This window comes from Pygoscelis adeliae, unplaced genomic scaffold, assembly GCF_000699105.1.
Source record: "Pygoscelis adeliae isolate BGI_AS28 unplaced genomic scaffold, ASM69910v1 Scaffold160, whole genome shotgun sequence".
In the NCBI taxonomy this organism is placed as follows: domain Eukaryota; kingdom Metazoa; phylum Chordata; class Aves; order Sphenisciformes; family Spheniscidae; genus Pygoscelis; species Pygoscelis adeliae.
In genome coordinates, this window is record NW_008824035.1 from 5327290 (window position 1) to 5347887 (window position 20598).

A 20598-nucleotide genomic window follows, 5' to 3' on the forward strand; every position below is an offset into this window, starting at 1 on the left:
GGGGGCCGCTGCGGCCGGGGGCTGGGCGGGGAGGACCGGAGCGAAGGAGTATGAGAGGGGCGAGGATTTAACGGCCCACGGTCTGTGTCCTGCGCCCCTCCACGCCCCAAACATCATCGGGTGATTTTTTCAAAACAGGCTTTGGAATGCTGATGACTGATGGAGGGGTTTTTTGTGTGTGTGTGTTTCTCCCCCCCGGCTTTTCCCCGTGTAAGGCATGCCTCAGAAGAGGCTGGGAAGTAAGCCGGGGATGCGCGAGGGATGTAGTCGGTGGCATCCAGACAATGTCAGCTTGGGTGAGTCTCCACCCTGTGGAGCTGCAGGCAGTCGAGTGCCCTGCACAGGCATCGCCAAGTCTCTCTGTGCGATCTGGGGAACAAAATACGCCCAAATCCCCTTTCCTGGTGCAGAAAGGAAAGATTGGTTTAGATTGCTCGTTACAGTGTTTTGTTTTAAAAAAAACAAACAAACCAATAGCAAAACCTGAAATCTTTTAAGCTTTTTAGCCATACGACTTACTGAGGGCGGGTTGGTTTGTGAAGAGCCTCCCAAGCAAGGCTGGTGTCTGCATTGGTTTTCATGAAGATGGGGAGAGTGGTATATATTTTTTTTTTTGCATGGGGAAAATCATTGATGGTGGGAGGGAAAGGAGGAGTGTCTGTATACATGAGTGTCACATGACCTGCGTAAAATTCATATAGGTATACTTATTTTTCTCCTGCCTTAATGCTAGTTGTTTTAAGAAGCCGATGACTTACCTGTTCACTTCGGAAGGTTTTATTTCTTTTGGATTGGTTATTTTGTGTGGGAGAAAACAGTCACCTGCATATTTGGGCACTGTCTTTGCATTTTACCATTTTTACTAGTATTTCAAGGCTTCTTATGTTTTTACCTTGTTGTAGGTATTCAGAAGGGGACAAACAGCAGTATGTGTAGTATAATTCCTCTTTTACTGGAGGAGTACAGGTACACTCAGTTTGGCACAAGTATACTATTTCATATGGCTAATATCTTTACATTGCCATTCATGTGATGGAGGAATGGGGAACTACTGTTTGGTGAGTCTAGAATCACACCCACTCCATTTTAAACAAGTTGCTGCTTTTTGTCTGTTCCCCCTCACTCCCCTGTCCTTCAGACAGGGACACATTAGCTTGTAAAACACCTTCGAGCAGAAAAATGAATTTCCATGTTTATTGATGAATGAATTTAGATGTTTTTTGAAACAATATGTCTAAACCAGCAAATCTTCCTATTTTACTGTCTGTTTAATCAGCTTTTCTCTGCTGAGAAGTTTCCTATTAAAATAGAGGAACAGAAAAATCACTTGCTAAATCATCTTGAAGAACAAAAGTATAGGTCATAAATTCCAGTTCTAGGGAATACTGTATACGTAAGTTATATAAAGATGTATACATGTCCGTATTTAATATGCTTATATCCTTCTTGGGTGGGTGTGGTGGATCGTGGAATATAGAACTGTTTTTCTGCATCTAAGTTGGTATGTGGTTTTTCATATCAGTGGGTGACACTCAAATTACCTTACAGAAAGCCATACTAGGGAGGCTTTTTGCTTTCATAGAACAAGGAGGTAAGTGGCACTAAGGAATTTATTTATTACCCTCCTACAAATTTCATTTTCAGATAGATATTTCCTTAAAATGGCTTAGTTTTTAGACTTGTGACATGCAATGAAGAGTCCTTCTACCACTGTTTCTCTGACTCAGCATGGGATGACAGAGAAAAAAGTATTGCTAAGAGATAAGCCACAGTTCAGGAAAGCAACGTAGTTTATCAGCTGTTAATCTCTGGAAAGAATATAAAAAATAATGTGAAAAGGGACACCGACAAATTTTATATAATCTTCAGTCTGCCTTCCTTGCATAATATCTTGAGACCGCTGCCTTCAGGTTTGAGTTTAAAATAGTTTTTTTCCAGGGGAGTAGTGCATTGCCATGAACTGTTTTGAACTTCCTGTATATTGCTGCCTGTTCCTTTCTTAATAAGGTAAGCCATGGTACAGAGAACACCTGTTGGTTTAAAGGAGTGTATGAGTCTGCTGTGGTAACTTTTTGTAGGTAATGGTTCGATATGATTGATTTTAAGAGGCTTTATTTTTCAAGAGGGTGTCTCAGTCTTCTGAGTATCAGAATATGTGGATATTGCCTCATTTCTCCCTTCCCCCAAATCACTGAATTCTTTTTAGCTGTAAAGCTATTGTGTTGCTTCTTTATTTGAATTTTGCAAGAATATGAACCTTTATCTCTTGATATCAAGATTTTTAATAAAATCAGCTAGCTTTTATAGCCAGATATAGTTATTTCTTTGCGATCTTAATTGAACATCTTTATGCTGTATTAATCTGATCTTTACTGGTCATACAACTTGCCTTCCTTCTTCAAATGTCTTTCAGCCACTGGAGGTGAAAAAAAAAAAAATCTGTCAAACTGGGACAAAGTTAGATCTGAGTGACTAAGCCAGATAGGCAAATACTAAGAAGAATAGTGCTGAAGATCCCAGTTGTTAAGTAATTTAGATCACATTCTTAACAGTAGAAAAATCCAAATTTCTAGTGTTACAAACGAAGCCAAAGATTGCAAAATAATCACACCGCCTTTTCTGTTATGTTAAACAGTAGTTTTATTACTGAATTTTCAAGTAGAACTGAAATAATGTGCTTCACAGCTTGCCATTAACATCTGTTCGTACTGAGGACCCTGCTGATTAAATCTAGAACTTGTTACAGGCACTTACGAAAGCCAAAAATGTCCAACTTGTATTTCAGTCCCCAACAATAAACCAAACGCTGATGGATGCTTATTTCGTGATGTTTCACACCCTTTCTCTGCAGTTGCTAGAAGAAAGCATATGGTGATTTACAGCTGAATCAGGCAATCTCAGATAAACAAGCATTATAAAAAGGGGCAATCCAGATCTGTTTTATTGCTGAGGTTTAATAATATGTAGAAATGACAGCAGACTGCTGAGTAGTCACATTTAATGTATTTCTATGTGGAATGTTAATTTTGTTTAAGGAAATGTAACTTACTCAATACAACAACTTTGGTTTTGTGAGTTCTTTTAAGGATTCAAAAAAATCTCTCTCTCATAATTGGCAGTCACAGTGAGTGACACACGTTGAATGCTCTCCACCTTTAGGAATGTCTACAAGGTTAGGGAATGCCAGTGAAGAAACTTGCACTATAGTTGCCTGTTATAATTGTTCTTCAGATTGGCAAGGGATTTAAGCTGCTGCTTATTAATCTGCAAGCATTATCATCGCTTAAAAACTGTTCATTGAAAGTGGCATATTATTTTCAAGAGGTTAATACTAGACATTAGTAATAACTATCCAATTAAGCATATCAATTCCTGTGAGAAAGACAAGTAAAATTCCTTGATGATTCAGGTTGCTAATAATCATCCTCATAGTTGAAAATCTTATAAAGAGTAAGAAAAATATCTGCAGCATAGTTTTTATGCAACTTGATCCAGATACATTGGCTGATATTTTTTTGAGTTTTCAACGAGTTAAAGTCACTTTTCTACTTTGTCCTAAGTAGTAATTTTAATTATTTGCTAGGACAGGCTTTAGTTGAAGTGTTTAATGTAAGGTGTTACATAGAAGAATACTTTTGTTGAGCTTGCTTTTTTTAATACGTGTATTAATGAAGAGCAGTTGAAATGTCTTTTTCTGCGAGCTATCACTCTATTTGTTAGGAATTGTATGGAGGAAGATGATGTGCATGAGAATTTGAAACTGGCCTGAGGTTAAATATTGGGAAAATTATTTTTTGCTGTCTTATTTCATAATGAGATAGTTGAAGTCTATAGAGAGGACTGTGGGGGGAGGGAGGAATTCCAGAGCTACAATAAAAATAGTTTTAAAACTTTTTAGTCATAGACCATAATTTTTACCTGTTACTGAATTTCTAGTCTCAGAAATTCATCGGATTAATTTAAATTGCTGTTATCAGAAAGGTGATTGAATCTTCATTGCCTCTGGTCTTTCTTTTTAGGAGAGCAGTGTGTAAGGTGAAAGTTTTTATACAAAAATATAGCAAGTCTGGTGATGGAATTACTATACACAGTAGCAAAACTGTTATGATGTATTTACTTTTCTTGAGTAAATATTTTAAAGTGTTCAAGAACTCAAGTTGTTGCTGATAGAAATGCACTGATGTTGCATAGAGCAAATGGTAAACTGAATGAGGATTGTTCTCATCTTGTGTGAAAATTATCTTAAATATTACCCCTTATTGGGATGTTAATGTTGTATTGTTCTAATTGTTGTATTTGACAGCTGCTGAAATGGTCTTGTACTGTGTAAGGGTGTCAGTACTCTGTCAATGTAAGTGTTTAGAATAGCAAGTTGTGTTCATATACTAAAACAGAGTGCTCTTTTGCTTAACCTATGTTAAGTACAGATCCAAACCACCTTACTGTTTCCTGCTGTTTATTACAGCACGATAGCTGTTTCCTAGCAGATCAGGTTTAGAAAGAAACAGGAGCAAAAAGTGACATCGTTCTCCAGTTTCATGGCTCTGATCAGTTTTATTACTTGTGTCCGTATTGCACTTTCATCCAAAAACAGTCTTGGAGAAGTTAAATAGAGAATGTGATCATTTCTCTCAAATGCATGTATGAAGTGGAAAAATATGCTAAATAAAGCACATATACAGAAAGGGGCTTGGGGGAGACAAATTGGCATCCTCTCCAATAACTTTACCCTTCAGAAAGCTTTGGGAACAGTTGCGTGGGGACTGGCAGAAACTTCTGTTCATGTGATAGTGACGGTTGAAGTCCACTGCCTATTGCTGGCATAGGGTCCTTTGCTACTGCTGGTGCTGTGGTTATCTCATCTTGTTCTTCCCTTTCCCCAAAGACTTCTCAATTTGCTGTGTTTGTAGGACCTGTAGTATTCCTGGCATATCTTTTTGTCCTTAATACTGGGTTAAAGAAAAATAAAAAAAAGTGTAACTCATAGTTGGTTTTTTTTTAATTGTTGCCTTCGTGGCTCTTCCAGTAGGAAGGAACAGTTTAGTAGTTTGCTCCCTAAAGAAAAGCTCCCAAGTAGAGCTTGTTGCTTTCCAATGATACATGGATAGACTTCATCTTGATGCAAATTCTGTCATTTGTTACCACTTTTCTGCTTTAAGAACAGCCATCTTTAGCATAGAAAAGGTAGTTCATTCTATCTGATCATAGTCTTAATGTCTGAACTTGGTTACAGAGCTCTGGTAAAAGTGCTCCCCAAACTGAAACTTGTGAAAAACTCTGTAGGTTCTTTGAGGAAGTACTGCAAACTCTTCAAGGATTACTCCGTGCAAAATTTTACTTTATTTTCTGAAATCCAGTTAGTCATCATAAAAGGAAAAATGTTTTCAGAATCGTCCAAAAGACTTAATTACTAGCCTTACTGAAACTGTAATTGGTAAATTTGCGTCTTCTGCTTGTAAAATTGGATTTTGAAGGCTGCGTCATTAAATAGTGTTAGAAGTGCAAATAATGAATATGTATCAACGATTATGATAAAATAATCCCGTCTCAAATGGTTGAATTCTTACTCTGATATCACCTTTGCAGTTAAATCCCTTCAATATATGTCATAAAATTGCCTGCTGAGTTAAGTGCAAGATTAAAAGTTGAGTGAGTTACTGCATACTGTGAAAAATGCTACCTTTGCAACATAGAATTCATAACGGGTTTTTTGGTGTGGAATTTAATTCTTTTTGGAACTTATAGATGGTGCTAAGACAGTTTTGCCCCAACTGTGTTGTTTCAATCAGTGATGAAAAAAAATATTTAGTGTTTCTTTTTAATGTCTCTGGATTTCTTTTAAATTGGTTAATTGATTATTGTGATGAAATATCTCTTCGTGTAAAATGCCTATTTCATTGGTTTAATCACTAGGAAAGTATACTGAAACTGTTTGACAGATTTTCCTCTCTGTCAAAGAGCTTGTAGATTTGTAGTGGTACTCTTACATTTAACTTTGTGAAGTTGGTGAATTGATCCTTGTGATACACAATTAGTGAAAAGAGAAGTGTTCAGAAGTAAACAGCTTGTGTACACGCTTGCTGGCTTTCTGTCTCTCCTCTTTCCATTTCTTCATGATGAGATGTCACTGATAGACTTCGTTATAGATGCTATAGAAGATAGCATTAGCAAAACAAATGTGCAGGTTCTTTGGGGAAAGGTAAAGTTGCTCTGTGCTTTGTTTATAAACTTCTTCCAGTCATTAATCTCTGTACAAATGCATTTGCTATGCTTGGAATAGCCACAGGTTTGCAGTTCTCCCTGCTTGCATCTCTGACTGTGCTGACCCGGTCTCAAGAACTGTATGTTCTGCTCAGTGTTTTTTCTAGTAGGTCCCTTAATGAAATACTGTTAATAAGAGCAAAAGAGAAGCAATTGAGATTAGAGACTACTTTTTTTTTTCCTTTATGGTTTTCCTGGCAGAAATATCCTTAGGTCTTATTTAGCTTTAGTGATTACTAAACTGTTGTGTGTTAAAAATACTCTTAAAAAGAAGAGACTGGTGAGATTTAATCCACGTTAAGTTGTGTGATCCAGTTTACAGCATGATCCACAGCATGCCAAATTGGTAAAATTGAAGGGGTGATGAGTTGCGGTGAAAGGTTCTAGCTTTGGGGAGCTGTTGAGAGAGGAGGAGAAGCTACATCCTTGTATACATCTTCCTAGACCATGATTATGTAGTTTTGCAAAATTAAAGGTTCTTTTATCTCTTTTAAAAATAAAGACAAACTCCCTTCCAGGCTGCTATTTGCATCTTATGAGTATTAAAAGGCATCTATCCAGGGTTTCAGAATCTGTTGTAGGAAGTACTTTGCACCGTGATTTTGTAAATGAAATCGTTTTCTTATCTAGATGACAAATGTTATCTGTATGTATTTAGGCAAGCTGGTTTACAAAACTGGGATGGGTTCTAGCTCAACATTGAAAACAGTAAGTTTTCAAGATGTTTTCAAACGTCTCATTAATGAGACTGATTTTTGCAGCTTAATGATGATCTTCCAAAGGTGAAATTGGCATGGGAAGCTTATTAGTTTTACAGAAATACTGCACTTGCATACTAATTGCCTTAATTTTAATCCTGTGTTATTTCTACTTTGTATCTGAGCTCATTGTGTGTTACTCCTCCTCTTTATGATTTAGAACAAGAAATATTGAATTAGGTGGGAAGAGAAGTACTCTAACAAATGTGAAAACATTTCATTATGACTATGACAGTGTTCCCTCAGGTTTTCTCATATCATTGGCTGGGAATACACAAAGATAAGATCCGAAGTTCTTAAATTTGTGTTAACTCTGAAACTCTGTGTCTACGAGGACAAGACACCCTATGTGAAATAAATGGCATAGCTACTCTAGCTTCTTTCAGAAGTGAGGACAATGTTCACTGCTCAGGGATGTTCCTCACAATTGTTCTGTGGCAGGTACATTACTGATGTACTGGACTTAAAATAAAGCCTCAGTCTTTGGTATTGTGCTGTTGGCTATTCCTAGGCAGTTTCCCACTCATGTATGGTTGTTTTCGATTTCATCCTGGCTTGCCTAGTTCTTGCCTGTATAGTGATGAGGCATCTTGCGTAGGATTTTTGATTCCATGCCAGAAGCCAAACATTCCAAGCTCTCTTTATTTATCCTTAGTAATTTTGCTTCCTGCTTTTCTCCTTGCTAGAAGGATCACCATGATCTTTTGCACCATTTAAAATGGAGTTAATCATTGTTGGAATCTGTTTTAATAGACCAATGCTAGTTTGGACTTCCTAGGTGTCTGTAATCATTCTTCTTCACAGGTGACTAAAGACCTTTTACACAAATGTGGTTTATAGTGCATTTAAAAAAAAAATTCCCATAGTGAAAAAACTCCTTAAGTTGTTCTGAGCCTTTAAAGAAAAATGCCTCACAGACCTCTGTTCTCCAAGGAAGTTGTCACTTATCTCTTTAATGCATGACTTAAGAAAATAACCTTTTACTTAGACATGTAGTTCTGAGTGGCTTTGATAGCAACATGGATGATTGCATGCTATTCCCGGAAAAGCATTCTGCAAGTTTGTTGTGTGTATCAGTGACCAACATTTCTAGTAGTTTGGATTTTAGTTAACAGTTGTGTCTGAGGGCTTAAGAAAAGCACTTGTGTCTATTAAATAGTGGTATTTTATTTAAGGGGCGGGGGGGAAGCCAGTAGTTTTCACTCACTAGTAACTTTGCAAGGTAGTAGTACTGACTAAAACTTGTGAACTCCTTTGGCCATCTCCGAGCACGTCACAGGTCAGGAGAACAACTCCGTCCGAAGCTGGGTAACAGAAGATCACTTTTTCTTTCACCTCTATGTAGGTATGTCTGTCAATAAGTAACTTAGTGATATCTTATGATCGGTTCTGTGAAACTGAAAGGCTATTTGTCAGATTGATGTGAGTACCAAGAATAAATTCCTGCCCAGGGCGGAAGGAAAGGAATTATTTTCCTAAAGAAATGTTCAGTTGTTCTGGATTAGAGACCTCAGAGATTCTTTCTAAGCAGCATAGCAGAAGTGAGAAGTCTCATTTTCAACAATTACATGGAAGGAGAAGGAGGGCCCCATAGAAAAGCATGAATGTTGTCTTCCTTCTGGCAGCTGGCAGAGCGGAAAATTGAAGCAATAGGAAAATGAGTGAAATTTTTAGGAGGAACCACATATCCATGTCAGTTCTTAAAGTGAAACATACAGTGGCTTTATGAAGACTGCTCTGTATTAACTAAGCTCCAGTTGATAGTGCAGCAGACAGCTTAATCTTTTGTGCTTGCTATCCTAGTTAGTGAAAATCAGACACTTCCTTGTTAAAAGTAAAATAGAAGACAAACCCCCCAAAACCCCTACTGAAGTGCTTGTGATTAGCTTGACTAAAACTTTCTATTTTGATATTCCTTATTCCTATTAAGCTTGAATCTGTGCAAAAACTTCAGAAGGTCCTCAAAAACAACAATTAAAAAAAAAAAAAGCCCTTGGAACTAGTTATTGCTACTTTGTAATGAAAAATCTTAAATTATCTTTTATCCACTGGAACGGAGTATTCCTGGAATGACTACCGTGCGTTGTGGGGTTGAAAGTCCAGTGTAGAGCAAACAAAGTATTTTCAGACTGTGCACTTTCAACTTCAGTGGTTTCATTTCTGAAATGTGATGACTTGCACGTCTCTCTTTTTGAAAAGAGATGTCACTTAATCTTCATTCTCCTGAAGTACCATGTAGTTAATATATTTATAGGTGTCATATAGGAAGTTAGCTTGGATAGACTGTTACGCCCAAAAGTTTGGGGAATGATTTTATGTGTCTTGTTTTTTCTGGGCCTAGATCCTTCAAAAGTATATTAGATTTGTGTGGCTTTTAAATTTAAAATACACATAGTGTAGGAAAAAAACATTGTCGCTTGACACAAATTCCTTTGATTTAATATACAGGCTGTCTGCTAACATTGTCACGAAAAGAGTTTAAATTGAACTGCTGTTGCTTGCTTTCTGGCCTAAAAACTGATCTGATTGCAGTACATAAGGCATGTTATTGTATTATCTGTGACTTTTTAAATTATTCCTCATATCTAGTACCTTCTGATGATTAATATTTTCCACGAATTCTTGTGAAGTGTATACTTTCTTATTTTGAAGATGACAAAATGAAGTTATGTCCCTGTATAATGTGACCGTGGGCCCACCTCATGTATTTGTACACTGTAAAGTAAAAGGTGCCTTAGCATTTGAGAAATGAGAAGTGAACCTGAAAACAGTAATAAAATAGGTCTAAAGTGTTTGTAAAACAGGAGAACGTGCTTTAAAGCAATGTCTTCATACGACTTTATTTAGTTTTTTTATTTTGTGGAGCATAATAAAACCCCTACCTTCTGAGCTTGGATTACATCTCTCCATTTTTTTTTTTTCAATCTTGAAGGTACATGGTCGTCCTTTTGTTTAAAACGTACCTCACCTAAAACTAGAAGGCCAGAACTTTTTAGTTTTCTGTATTTATGCTCATTATTAACTCTCTGAGATAAGGTTAGTCTGGCATACTCTTTGATACCACTCTTGACAGGCTGTGAGCATTTGAGAACAACATTTCTATATACGTGATCTGATGCAACATGATAAAATGTTACAAGATATTGGTATGTCTTGTGTAGTACATTGTTCCAGTTAAAGCTGCCTAAATCTTTGTTTTTCTACTTTAGAGTGACTTGAAAAGCAAGATAAAAGGCCAGTTGTACTCTTATGAAAATGTTAAAAATTGAAGCTGACCTTATGTTGTCTGCATTCTTTTTGCCTTCCAGTATGGATTTAAATATTTGGGTTTACAATTGTGCATGCTTTCAGTGTGTTATGATGTGCCATAAGAGTTGAGAAAGCATAGCCTACTGATAAATTCAGCAGCTGCTTCCTCATTCCTAAAATGACTTTTGCTGGATTGCTTTCCTTCAAATGTTGGTATTTTAGCATGATTCAGGCAGTATTATTGACAGGAATATGGAACTAACTTGTATTAAAAAGTAGGGCTTTTCTTGTTTTTGCAATATGATTAAATATGTTGTTTTGTATCTGGATACTGTATATAAAGTATGCATCTTAAATCATCACCTTTTATCATGTCTACTTATTCCAAGGCACTCAGACTGAAGTATCGAACTTTCTGGAGTGTAGTGACAGCCATTGTTCAAAACACTGGTATGTAGGGTATGAAGTTGGTTCTCTTTTTTAATAGAATTTGGAATACGTAGATGGTTAACCAGTTAAAATGTTATATTATTAGTTCACTTTTTGAAAAGAAAATTTAAAATTTTGCCTGACAAAACTCATTGTGGATTACTGTAGTGCTGTGATGGAGTCATCTATTAAACTAAAAAACACTACTTTGTGGGGGAATTGCCCAGTAAAAGAAGCCCTTAGTTTACTTAATATTTCTTTCGTAATTTCTGAAGTTCTGCTTGCATCTATAATGTGATTAGTAACATTTTACAGGGGAGGTAGGGGGTTAGCAGTGGTCTGGTCCTGCATGCATCAAGAATCGTCTGTGTAGTTACATGGAACTAATTTGAACATATGGTCTGAGGCTTGTATTTCAACACTAGTAAATAGTGATGATCTTCCTATCATTACGTGTGCATGCAGAAGTCTGGTATTTAATGGAATACAGATTGATAACTGTAGCTTTCATATTTTTATTGCCACTGTGCTTAATATATTTTATAGATCACGTTTACAAAATCTATTGGTAACTAACTGATCTTTTTCTTTCCAAAGATGAGCAAGATAAGCACTGAAGTGGTATCCATGACTCTGCATTCTGTAAAAAATTGATTTGTGCCCTCTGTGTATTGCTGATCTTTTATAGTGTCTTGAGGAATAGGACACTATTTAAAAAGAGGAAGTTAGGTCTGCCACAGAGGAAGCATTATATTATGGATTAAATGCTGTCCTTGTCATCTTTGAACCACACTTTTTCTGCTGTCTTGTTACATGCATGGTTTTTTTCTTTATACAGTCTTACGGTTCTCTAGTTGAGTTGCAGACAACAAGTAGTTTTGAAAGTTGTACATGTAGCTCTCTTGTCCTCTTTTTGGGTATTGGTCTTGGAATGTTTGGTTCTGAAATGCTCCTTGATTTGAAACTGGATAGGTAGAAAAATCCTTTTTTCTGTGCTCGATTCCTTCCTGTACTTGGGCTTATGTTTGCATGCGTGCTTTTAACTTTTGTTGGCTAGAATTTTCCCACAGGAGATATTATGTCCACTGAGAACTGGACAGAATATTGTTCTTGGTGTTCCCCATCTCAAAATGCACATGGGGGAAGGTTGAATAGTATAATTAGCTATGCTAGTCCTGTGCTTTGTGCATATTCTCCTCAGGTGAGAGAAATTCTTTACATGATACACAAGAGTTGAAAAAGGGGCTGAGAACTTGCTTTCTGTGACTTAATTGCATTTTAAAAAATATAAACTGTCAGGAATAATAGAGCTGGAAAGAGGTACTGTTAGAATTGACCTTACTACTTAGCACAGAAAGCTGTGAATGATTCCACAGATGTGTTGCTCTTTTAATTGTTTTCTTCTGAGAGAAGATTGTGACATCAGATGAAAAGTTGAGACCAGGAATAAACAAGGTCTTAGGATGCATCCCATTTTTTTACAGGTATTTCTTCATAAATGATGTTGTGGGGCACCCTCTGGCTTGTGATAGAGCTGTTTCATCTCCAGATCTCCTAAGTGGTTGCACTGAATGGATAGAGACAGTGACATAGAAATAGTGCTAACAGCCAGGCGTGGATTCCTGGTAGTCATACTCAGCGGTATTGCAATGGGACCATAGCCAGTCAGTTCGCTTAAGTGTGAAGGTCCACTGGCAGCTCTGACAGAACAGCTGCAACTGATGTTATAGCATACTAGCACCTAGTTGTTGAGTCATTCACTGCTGATCATTCTAGCTACTGTCCAGTAAGTAAATAACGAATTTTGGCTAGTTTCTTGACTAAAATTTCCACATGCACCTTGACGACCAGTCTTTCAAACAGTGGTTATTATGCTAACTTTGCACTGATTACAGTTTTGTCAGGCTTTTGCTACACTGCTGTATATTCAGGCAATATCAGAATGTGAGGTTAAGATTTTGGAATACTGTTGAACAATAAAAGGAGAGCAAAACAACGTGACCCTTATCTTCAGCTTTCTCTAAGTTCAGTAAAACTGAATTGTTTGTACAACTTCCTTCAATATGATGGGAAAATTGCCCAGGTAATTGCTTCCTTATTTATTCTATTTATATGTATCATCCTTCAAAGTGTGTTGCAGGATTTCTGTCAAATGCTAAAGAGCATTTTCAACAGAATGCCAAATTCAGCTGTATGAGAACAGAAGTTGCTTCAGCTTCACCAGCACAATTTAAAGCCTACCTTGTGTATAAGTAGTTTAATCCAAAAAACCCCAACCCAACCCCAAAATCTAACTATGTTCTATGTGGAAATGTTTTAAAGACTTATTTATTGAGACTTAAGTATTTGAGGACTCTTAGTAATGCATTATGTTGGTAATACTACTTGCCTCTTGTCTAGTGCTTTTTATGAGCAAGTGTGCAAAAAGTATACTGGTGTAAGTAAAAGTACAGTTTTTTCCTTTCTAACTTTCTGACCTCTCTAATACAGTTGCAGCTAGAAAGTGATAGCAGTGAGTACTAGGAATCCATCCTTGGTCCATGTGACCAGCAATGTTTAGCACTGCAACAGCAATGTGTGGAAATCTTTCCCAACTTTCTTCCACTGACTTTTGGGCTTGTTTTAGTTTTTCCTACAGAAGATGGGCTTTTCTCATTTGTTTTTCTTTACTTGAAAATGGGTGGGGAGTCTCGTGGTTGTTTGTTGTTGTTTGTGGTTTTTGGTGGTGCTTTTTTTAAAAAAAAAAAAGCTCTTTGAGGTTTTCCTTCCAGTCTTTGACTTGTAAAATTAAATTTTAAATGGCATGCTGTCTTTTGTATGTGTGTAACGTTGTCCAATCCCAAATACAGTATTGTAAGTCTAACATTTCTTGACTTTTTAACACTGTGTTTCTTTTTTCTGCTATCACTTGCTCTTTGGAAAAGAAGACCGAATTTGTTTTAGATGAATCAGGAGATTTGTATAGAGAAACTTGGATTATCTGACTTTGCATATACAAATTGCTTGAATTGTCTGCTGCACCCTGCAGATAGTTTAGTCTTAACCTTTTTCTTGTGATGGGAAGGAGAGGTCTTCTGGCTCCTTTCAGTCTCGATTATGAAAGGCGGGTGATAATGTGTTTATACCTTGTTGGAGCTTTGCATCAAGAAATCTCCAGTACCATAACGAAGTGATTGGAATTAGTCATTTCAGCAGTTTTAAAGGCTTTTGCAGGACTTGACAGTGGGAAAAGCCTAATCTATGAAAATTAATTTTATTTATAACAAAAATCAGTAGAATTTTTAAACTGCTTTGTTAATATCTTTCATCTAATTCTTATACAGCATGACCTATGAACTGAACTTGTGGATGATTTCTGTGTTTAGACATGACATTGTTAACTGGATTTTTTTTTTTTTTTTAATTACTATTATTTATATCCTGAGGTTATTTTGGATGCGGCATCTGAAATATTTTACACAGTGGCATCAACAAGCATAGGGGATTTTTTGAAACTTTTCTTTTGTACTTTATTAAATGTTTGGGTTGTCCTTGACCTGATTTAAAGTCTGATTTTTGTCCCACCCCAACCTGCAAAATCAATTTGGCAATCAACTTCTCGATGTTCCAATTTATTCAAAAGTATATAGAGATTAAATGCATGAGAAATGCTCGGGCATTGTTAAGCCTAGATATATGATATAGCTCAGATGTTGGTGGATATTTTTATTTTTTTATGAAATGGTTTGTTATCATTTGACCTGTTCTAAAAGCTGTTGCTTTGAATAATGTCAAATACTTTCAGCCATTGAGTCACAAATAACATAATTCAATCTCCTATTCCTCTCCTAATAATCTATGTGCTATGAAAATTCAGATGCCTTGTCTGTTTTAGGGTGGGCTCTGCTACTTCCTGTATTACTTTATCTTAAAGGCCCTAAGTTAACTTTCCTCATTTATGCTTAGAACTAACCAACTTGTCTTTTATCAGGCTGCAGTATGAAAACCCATTTTCCTCACGAAACATTTTCATCTGAAGTCTGGTGTAGCACAAGCCCTGTTATGTTGCTAGAAGTCTTCCTGAAAAGCATTGATGAAATTGTTCTTGGATGCTATGCTTAAAACCAAAAAGCACTGATCATGTTCTGAAAACGTTTTGCTGAAGTTAGACTACGTATTTTAAAATTAGATTTCATTATGTTTGTCGGTTTTGACTTATGTGTCATTCTAGTTGAAAAGCTGGAATTCTACCTTGCACTAATTTTCCAGCTTTTAAGAAGTTCCCTGTTTGTTTTGATGGTGAGGAACCAGTTTCTTTAAAGTTTTAGGTCTGCTTTTACTATTGAGTAGAAGGAGAGAGGAGATTAATGTCATGGGATACCTTGACAAAAGAGCTGCATTCCTAGCTACAGGACCATGTTCTCTACTCATCCCTCTGCGTGCTTTAGAGTTAGTCAAGTGAACTACTTGCTGTGATGTGAGTGAACAAGATGAGATGCCCTGACCTGTATGAATGCATTTCAACACGCTTCTTGCAAATGTGAAAGAGGGGGGGGGAAAAAAAGAAAAAGCAGAGGTGGTGATTTAGTAGTAAGAGCTGTAATACCTCATCTTTGAGATGGAGTGACATCCCTAATTCTGAAGGGTGAAGATGGATGAAGTCCATCACCTGTATAGATTTCAGGACCTCCAAAGAAGCAGCTCCATTTCATTCCAGTGTTCCCCTCCTGCTGATGGAAACAGATATGTGGCACTATCAAATGCGATATTCCTTTACAATCTGGACGTGGTCCCTGGCAGAAGTTATTCATAATTAAATCCCTTATGTATACTTGTTTATATATTTTAGTAATTATAAGCTACCTTTACTGCAGAGATGTGTTGGAATGCAGGGAGAATGTGCAGAAAGCTCCTAGTGGAATGAAATTTATAACTCTGCAAAAATGACTTCCCTTTTTGGCTTGTAAACCTGTTCTGATTTGTTACAAGCTGGGCCTTTAACGTATGTTAGGCTGTAGCTCCTATCAGCAAAACTTTATAAATCCTTTGGAAAGATAATAGGAAGAAGTTGCTAGAAAGACTTAGACCTGAATGAGTGTTTAGGGGTCTCAAGGAAGATAGAAAACCAATAAAAGCCATGAAATAATTTAGGGTTTTTTAAGCTTTATTGTAAGTCCTTTCATGGTGCTGCTTTTTTGATTTTAATTCAGCTTGAGATAGAGAGCAATGATTCAAGTGTAATAATGTTTTCTACAACAAATGAAACTAAAAAAATCTTCCAGCCAATTCACACCTCACTGTTAGCAATCCGAGGAAATGAGACTGTAGGCTAATGGAATGTTCCACAAACTTCAGCATCTGCATAAACTTTTTCATGGTGCAATAGACAAACACAACTTGGAAATTATTTGCTTTTAAATATTGAGGTGCAAATGAGTTAAGAGACTTATTGTAATGTGGCTTTTAAACTGGTCGCTGTCACCTACATTTTAAATAGCTACTCTTGCTGCTTTGTGGCTTATTTTGGCTACAGCAAATTAATGCAGATCAGTTCTTGCCAACCCTTATCCTTAACAAGATGTGAATGTGGTCCAAGTAATTACCATTTCTAGTGTCACAAATGACATTCCTTATACAGTGTGGTCAACTCAGTACAGCTGCTTTAGCAGTAAAAATAGTCATTGTGGTACACATTCCACTTTCAGTGTTGTATTCTGTAGTTTATTCATCTGGCTCAATCCTTAGAGAGGTCTTTATACAAAAGAAGATATTTTTGAGGAAACAAAAATAATTGTTCTTTTGGGATGTTCAGAAAAAAACTTCACTCTGAGGCTTGCCAAATTGTTACACAGCTGTTAAGATGATATAATGGGTTTTTTTTGTTTGACTAAGGTTGTAAATACGAACTTCCTTCCTCCTGCATTTATAATTAATCTGGCTGTATGCAGAATTTGTGATAAATCTCTTCCAAATTTCTGTTGAGGGAGAGTACCTATGAAATGCTTACAAACTTCAACATGCAGTTTATATTTGCTTATGAAATGGGTGACCTAATTTTCTGTGAACCAGATATAACCTCCTCCCCTAGTCCTGCCAAAAGAATATATGTCTAGAATAAGAGTTTGTCCTGGTTTTATATAGGAGAAAAATATTAATCTGTGAGAATTCTTGACTGGAATATCCTTAATCCTGGGAGGCGTTCACTATGGTTAAGTTGCAATAGAACATACTTAGACTTCAAAAATGAGCTCAGAGTGGATAGTAGGTTCTGTTTTGTTTGTGTATGTCAGGTATTCCTGCATTTGTTGTGAGCCATGTTTCCTGCTGCTTTCCAAATTATACTGAAGGAAAGTGACAGCACTGGTGATCGGCCTTGTGGACACAGGCTTAAGTATTTTGGAAAGGAACTGAGACTGGCTGCAGCGATACTGTAAACTGAGGTAGTATTTTGCCTTTGGAAGGGCATGGCTCTTTGAGCATGATGCATTGTGTGCATTACAGTATAAGCTCGGGTTTAGCCCTGTTTTTCTAACTAATTTTCAATGCTTAGAAATTGCATGTAATTGTTTTCATATGAGGACACGATTTTTTATGTTCTGTAGGAAAAAGCTGAGGTGGTGTGTGTAATACATCTATAAAAGGTTTGGGGTTTTTTGAACAGTATTGTAGTATCAATACGTCTGTAAAGGGTGTTTTTTGTTGTTTGGTTATTTTTCTTTGTTTAAACAATATTTTGGTAGCATCATTACATCATTACATTTGTAGCAGGGAAAGATGAAGGAATTAAAATATCTGACTAGTTGAGAAAAGTCACCTATAAGTCTTCTTGCAGAGTTTTCTATTTTTCCATTGAATTCAGGAAAGAATGAGCCTTGATGGCTTCTGATATTAGGATGAGATGGCAAAAAGAGGCAGGAATGTTTGTTTCTTGACAAACTGATTCTTACTGGAAGTTTTCTAAAGTTTGTGGGTTTGATTCTCAGTTACATAACAAAATAATAAATACAGTATATGTTTCGTGATCACCTCTAGAGCCAGATACTAGGAAGATGGAGACCATGCTTTCAATGGCAGCAAGCTGTTTGCCTGGAGTTATCATGAGAAACCATAGCCACAGCTGAGTGTGTAGTTGGCTGGTACCCTTGTTTGGGTGAGCTCTGTACACCTGTTAAAACCAAAAATTTCCAAGATGACATTTGAGTTAGGGAAGCCTTGAGCTAGTGAGACATGTCTGTGCTGGACAAGGACAATGGGAAGTGGTCATTCTTCCCTCTCCAGGAAACAGAACAGAGGGTCCCTCTTCATCTTTCCATAAGAGAAAGATCATTTCAAACACCGAAAACCAAAAATTGTCTGTATTTGCAATTAGGGTTCTATTTAAAAACTTAGAGTTAAGGTATTCAGGGCTCTACAGCAGAATGTTCTTGTACGTACTCTTTACACTAAGTAAAGGTCCAGCAGAAGATATTTTAAAAGTGTCATTCCAAAGGAATTTTGCAGTCTTGATTCTGGCAATGTGGGGAGAAGATCAGAAAATTCTTACTTTGCCTGAGTTACTCTAGACTTAGCTTGGCACTCTTAATACCTGGTCATTACACAGAATTTTGTGAGCCCTTAGTATTCCTTGCTTGGAATTATAAGTGATTTTTTTTTTTTTAAGTATTAAAGTATGTCTAAGTATTCATATGAAAGAATTTGGATTTAGGTGCTTCTGAAAATATTACGGTACAACATTAACCATTCATGCTCATATCTTTGGTATTTTAAAAAAAACAACAAAACCCCAAAACACAGGTGTAGTTATTAGCATGTAATGGTTTATAAAGCATGTACTGTAGTCTGGAAGGCTGTGAAGGAATATAGGAGGAAGGGTGCTCTGTTGTGTGCCTGAAGCTGGTCACCCCATTTCTCTTTCTCATTGCTCACAGCAGAGTCGTAGGCAGTCAGCTGCGTGCTGGTGGTGCCAGCAGATTGTGCATACTCATCTGAATGAAGCCATGTACAAACTTTGAAACAAATGTGAACTTTTGTGTCATGGCTTAATTTTTGTATGAAGACTGCAGAATGTTTCTTACACTGGCAGGAGAGGCAACCTATGCCAACTAGTTAATGTATGCTTCAGACAATGAAAAATTGAAGTGACTTTTACTTCATGGAATTGGTAGTAAACTGCACAATTACAGCTGTACCCAAATGAGATATTCATAGAATCATAGAATATCTCAAGTTGGAAGGGACCCATAAGGATCATCGTGTCCAACTCCCTGCTCCTTGCAGGAATACCTAAAACTGTGTCATATGACTTAAGAGCATCATCCGGACGCTCCTTGAACGCTGTCAGGCTTGGTGCCGTGACCACTTCCCTGGGGAGCCTGTTCCAGTGACCAACCACCCTCTCAGTGAAGAACCTTTTTCTAATGTCCAATCTGAACTTCCTTTGATGCAGCTTCATGCCATTTCTTCATACCATTTCATGTAGCAAAGGAATGTTTACATCTAAGGAAAGAATGTCTTATTTGTTCCTGATAATTTGGGAAAACTGTGCTACAAATACAGGCCTGTTAAAGTGTAAGCCCTTCCTTTCAAATTTTACTTTTTAGTGGAATTTGTGTTGCAACAAGTATTCATTTGTACCTTTTATGTCATCAGTTCTGTGATGCATGTTAACGGAGCTGTGCCCTTACTCATGCACAAACATTTCAATTTTATAAATACCTACAGACTACTCTAGTGAGTAAGTAACTTACATTGGCAAGAGAGTTTTCTTTTATTATTGTATAAATAATATATTTTAAAATTTTCTATCTATATAAATACATATTTACAAGCACAGACGTGCTTACATGCGTTGCCTTTGGCCTGGTTCTGAGACCACCAATTCCACAGATACACGCAAGGTCCTGTGCTTGTGAAATACGTTTTTAGTTTCCAGGAATGTCTGACCAGTGCTTGTAAGCATTAAATGAAAAAGTGCAGTAGGGAAAACACCATTTCTGTGTTTAGCCTCTAATTTGAAAGCTCTTTGTAATGGCATGGGCATGCTATGTTTTCATATCTTGTGCCTCAGTGCTGCAGGGTTTATGCTGGAAGTTTTCTGAATTCAGAATTATTAATGCATTTACGGATGGTAATGCTCTACCCCTTTTTTTTTTTCCTTCCTCCCCCAAATTGTTCCAACTTCTGTTTAAATATAGTCTTCTTTAGGGCTTAACTTGATATGTGAAAAGCACTAAAGCATTAAATGCTTGTAATGGAAAGTACAAGCTTTAAGTATATTTGTAGCTAAAGTAATTTATTAAGACTTGTCATTTTACTGATTTGGTAAAACTGATCCAATTTTAATATAAATAAATGCAAATCAGTAAAATTTTAACTTTTTCAGTGTCATGCATATGTGTCTGCATATGCCCTACAGTAGGTAGCATTTAAAATTTTCTCTGTACTAACTGAAAAGGTAGCCTTTTCTGTTTATTATGAACTTAAGAACGTAAGCCAAGTGTTTGAATTTTTTATAGTACACTCTGTGAGCTAGAAGTGGCGTTGCAAGTTACAGGTGAGCCTGTTACAGGTGAACTTGCTGCTGCCAAAAAGGGGAAGTCCCACTTGTTTCTTTCTCTGTCCCTTCTCCCAGCTGTCTGGTATGAACCCAAAAGAACGTGTTGGCTCTCGTATTTGTCCAGTCAGAGGGTGATCTGTTTCTGCTTGCTAACTCAGCAGAAAGATTATTTTGGTGTTTGGAGTGTTGAGTGAGTTTTCTGGTGGTTTAGAAGGTTGAGCAGGCTCAGTGATGTTCTGGAGCAAAGAGCTAGTGGATGGAGGGGAAGGAGAGTCCTTCCTTTTCTTGAAAGCAATGAGGTATTAGGCTGGCTCAAGCTTTAATATGTAAGCTGTTGTTTTAAACTGTAGGAACAGGAACTTTAAA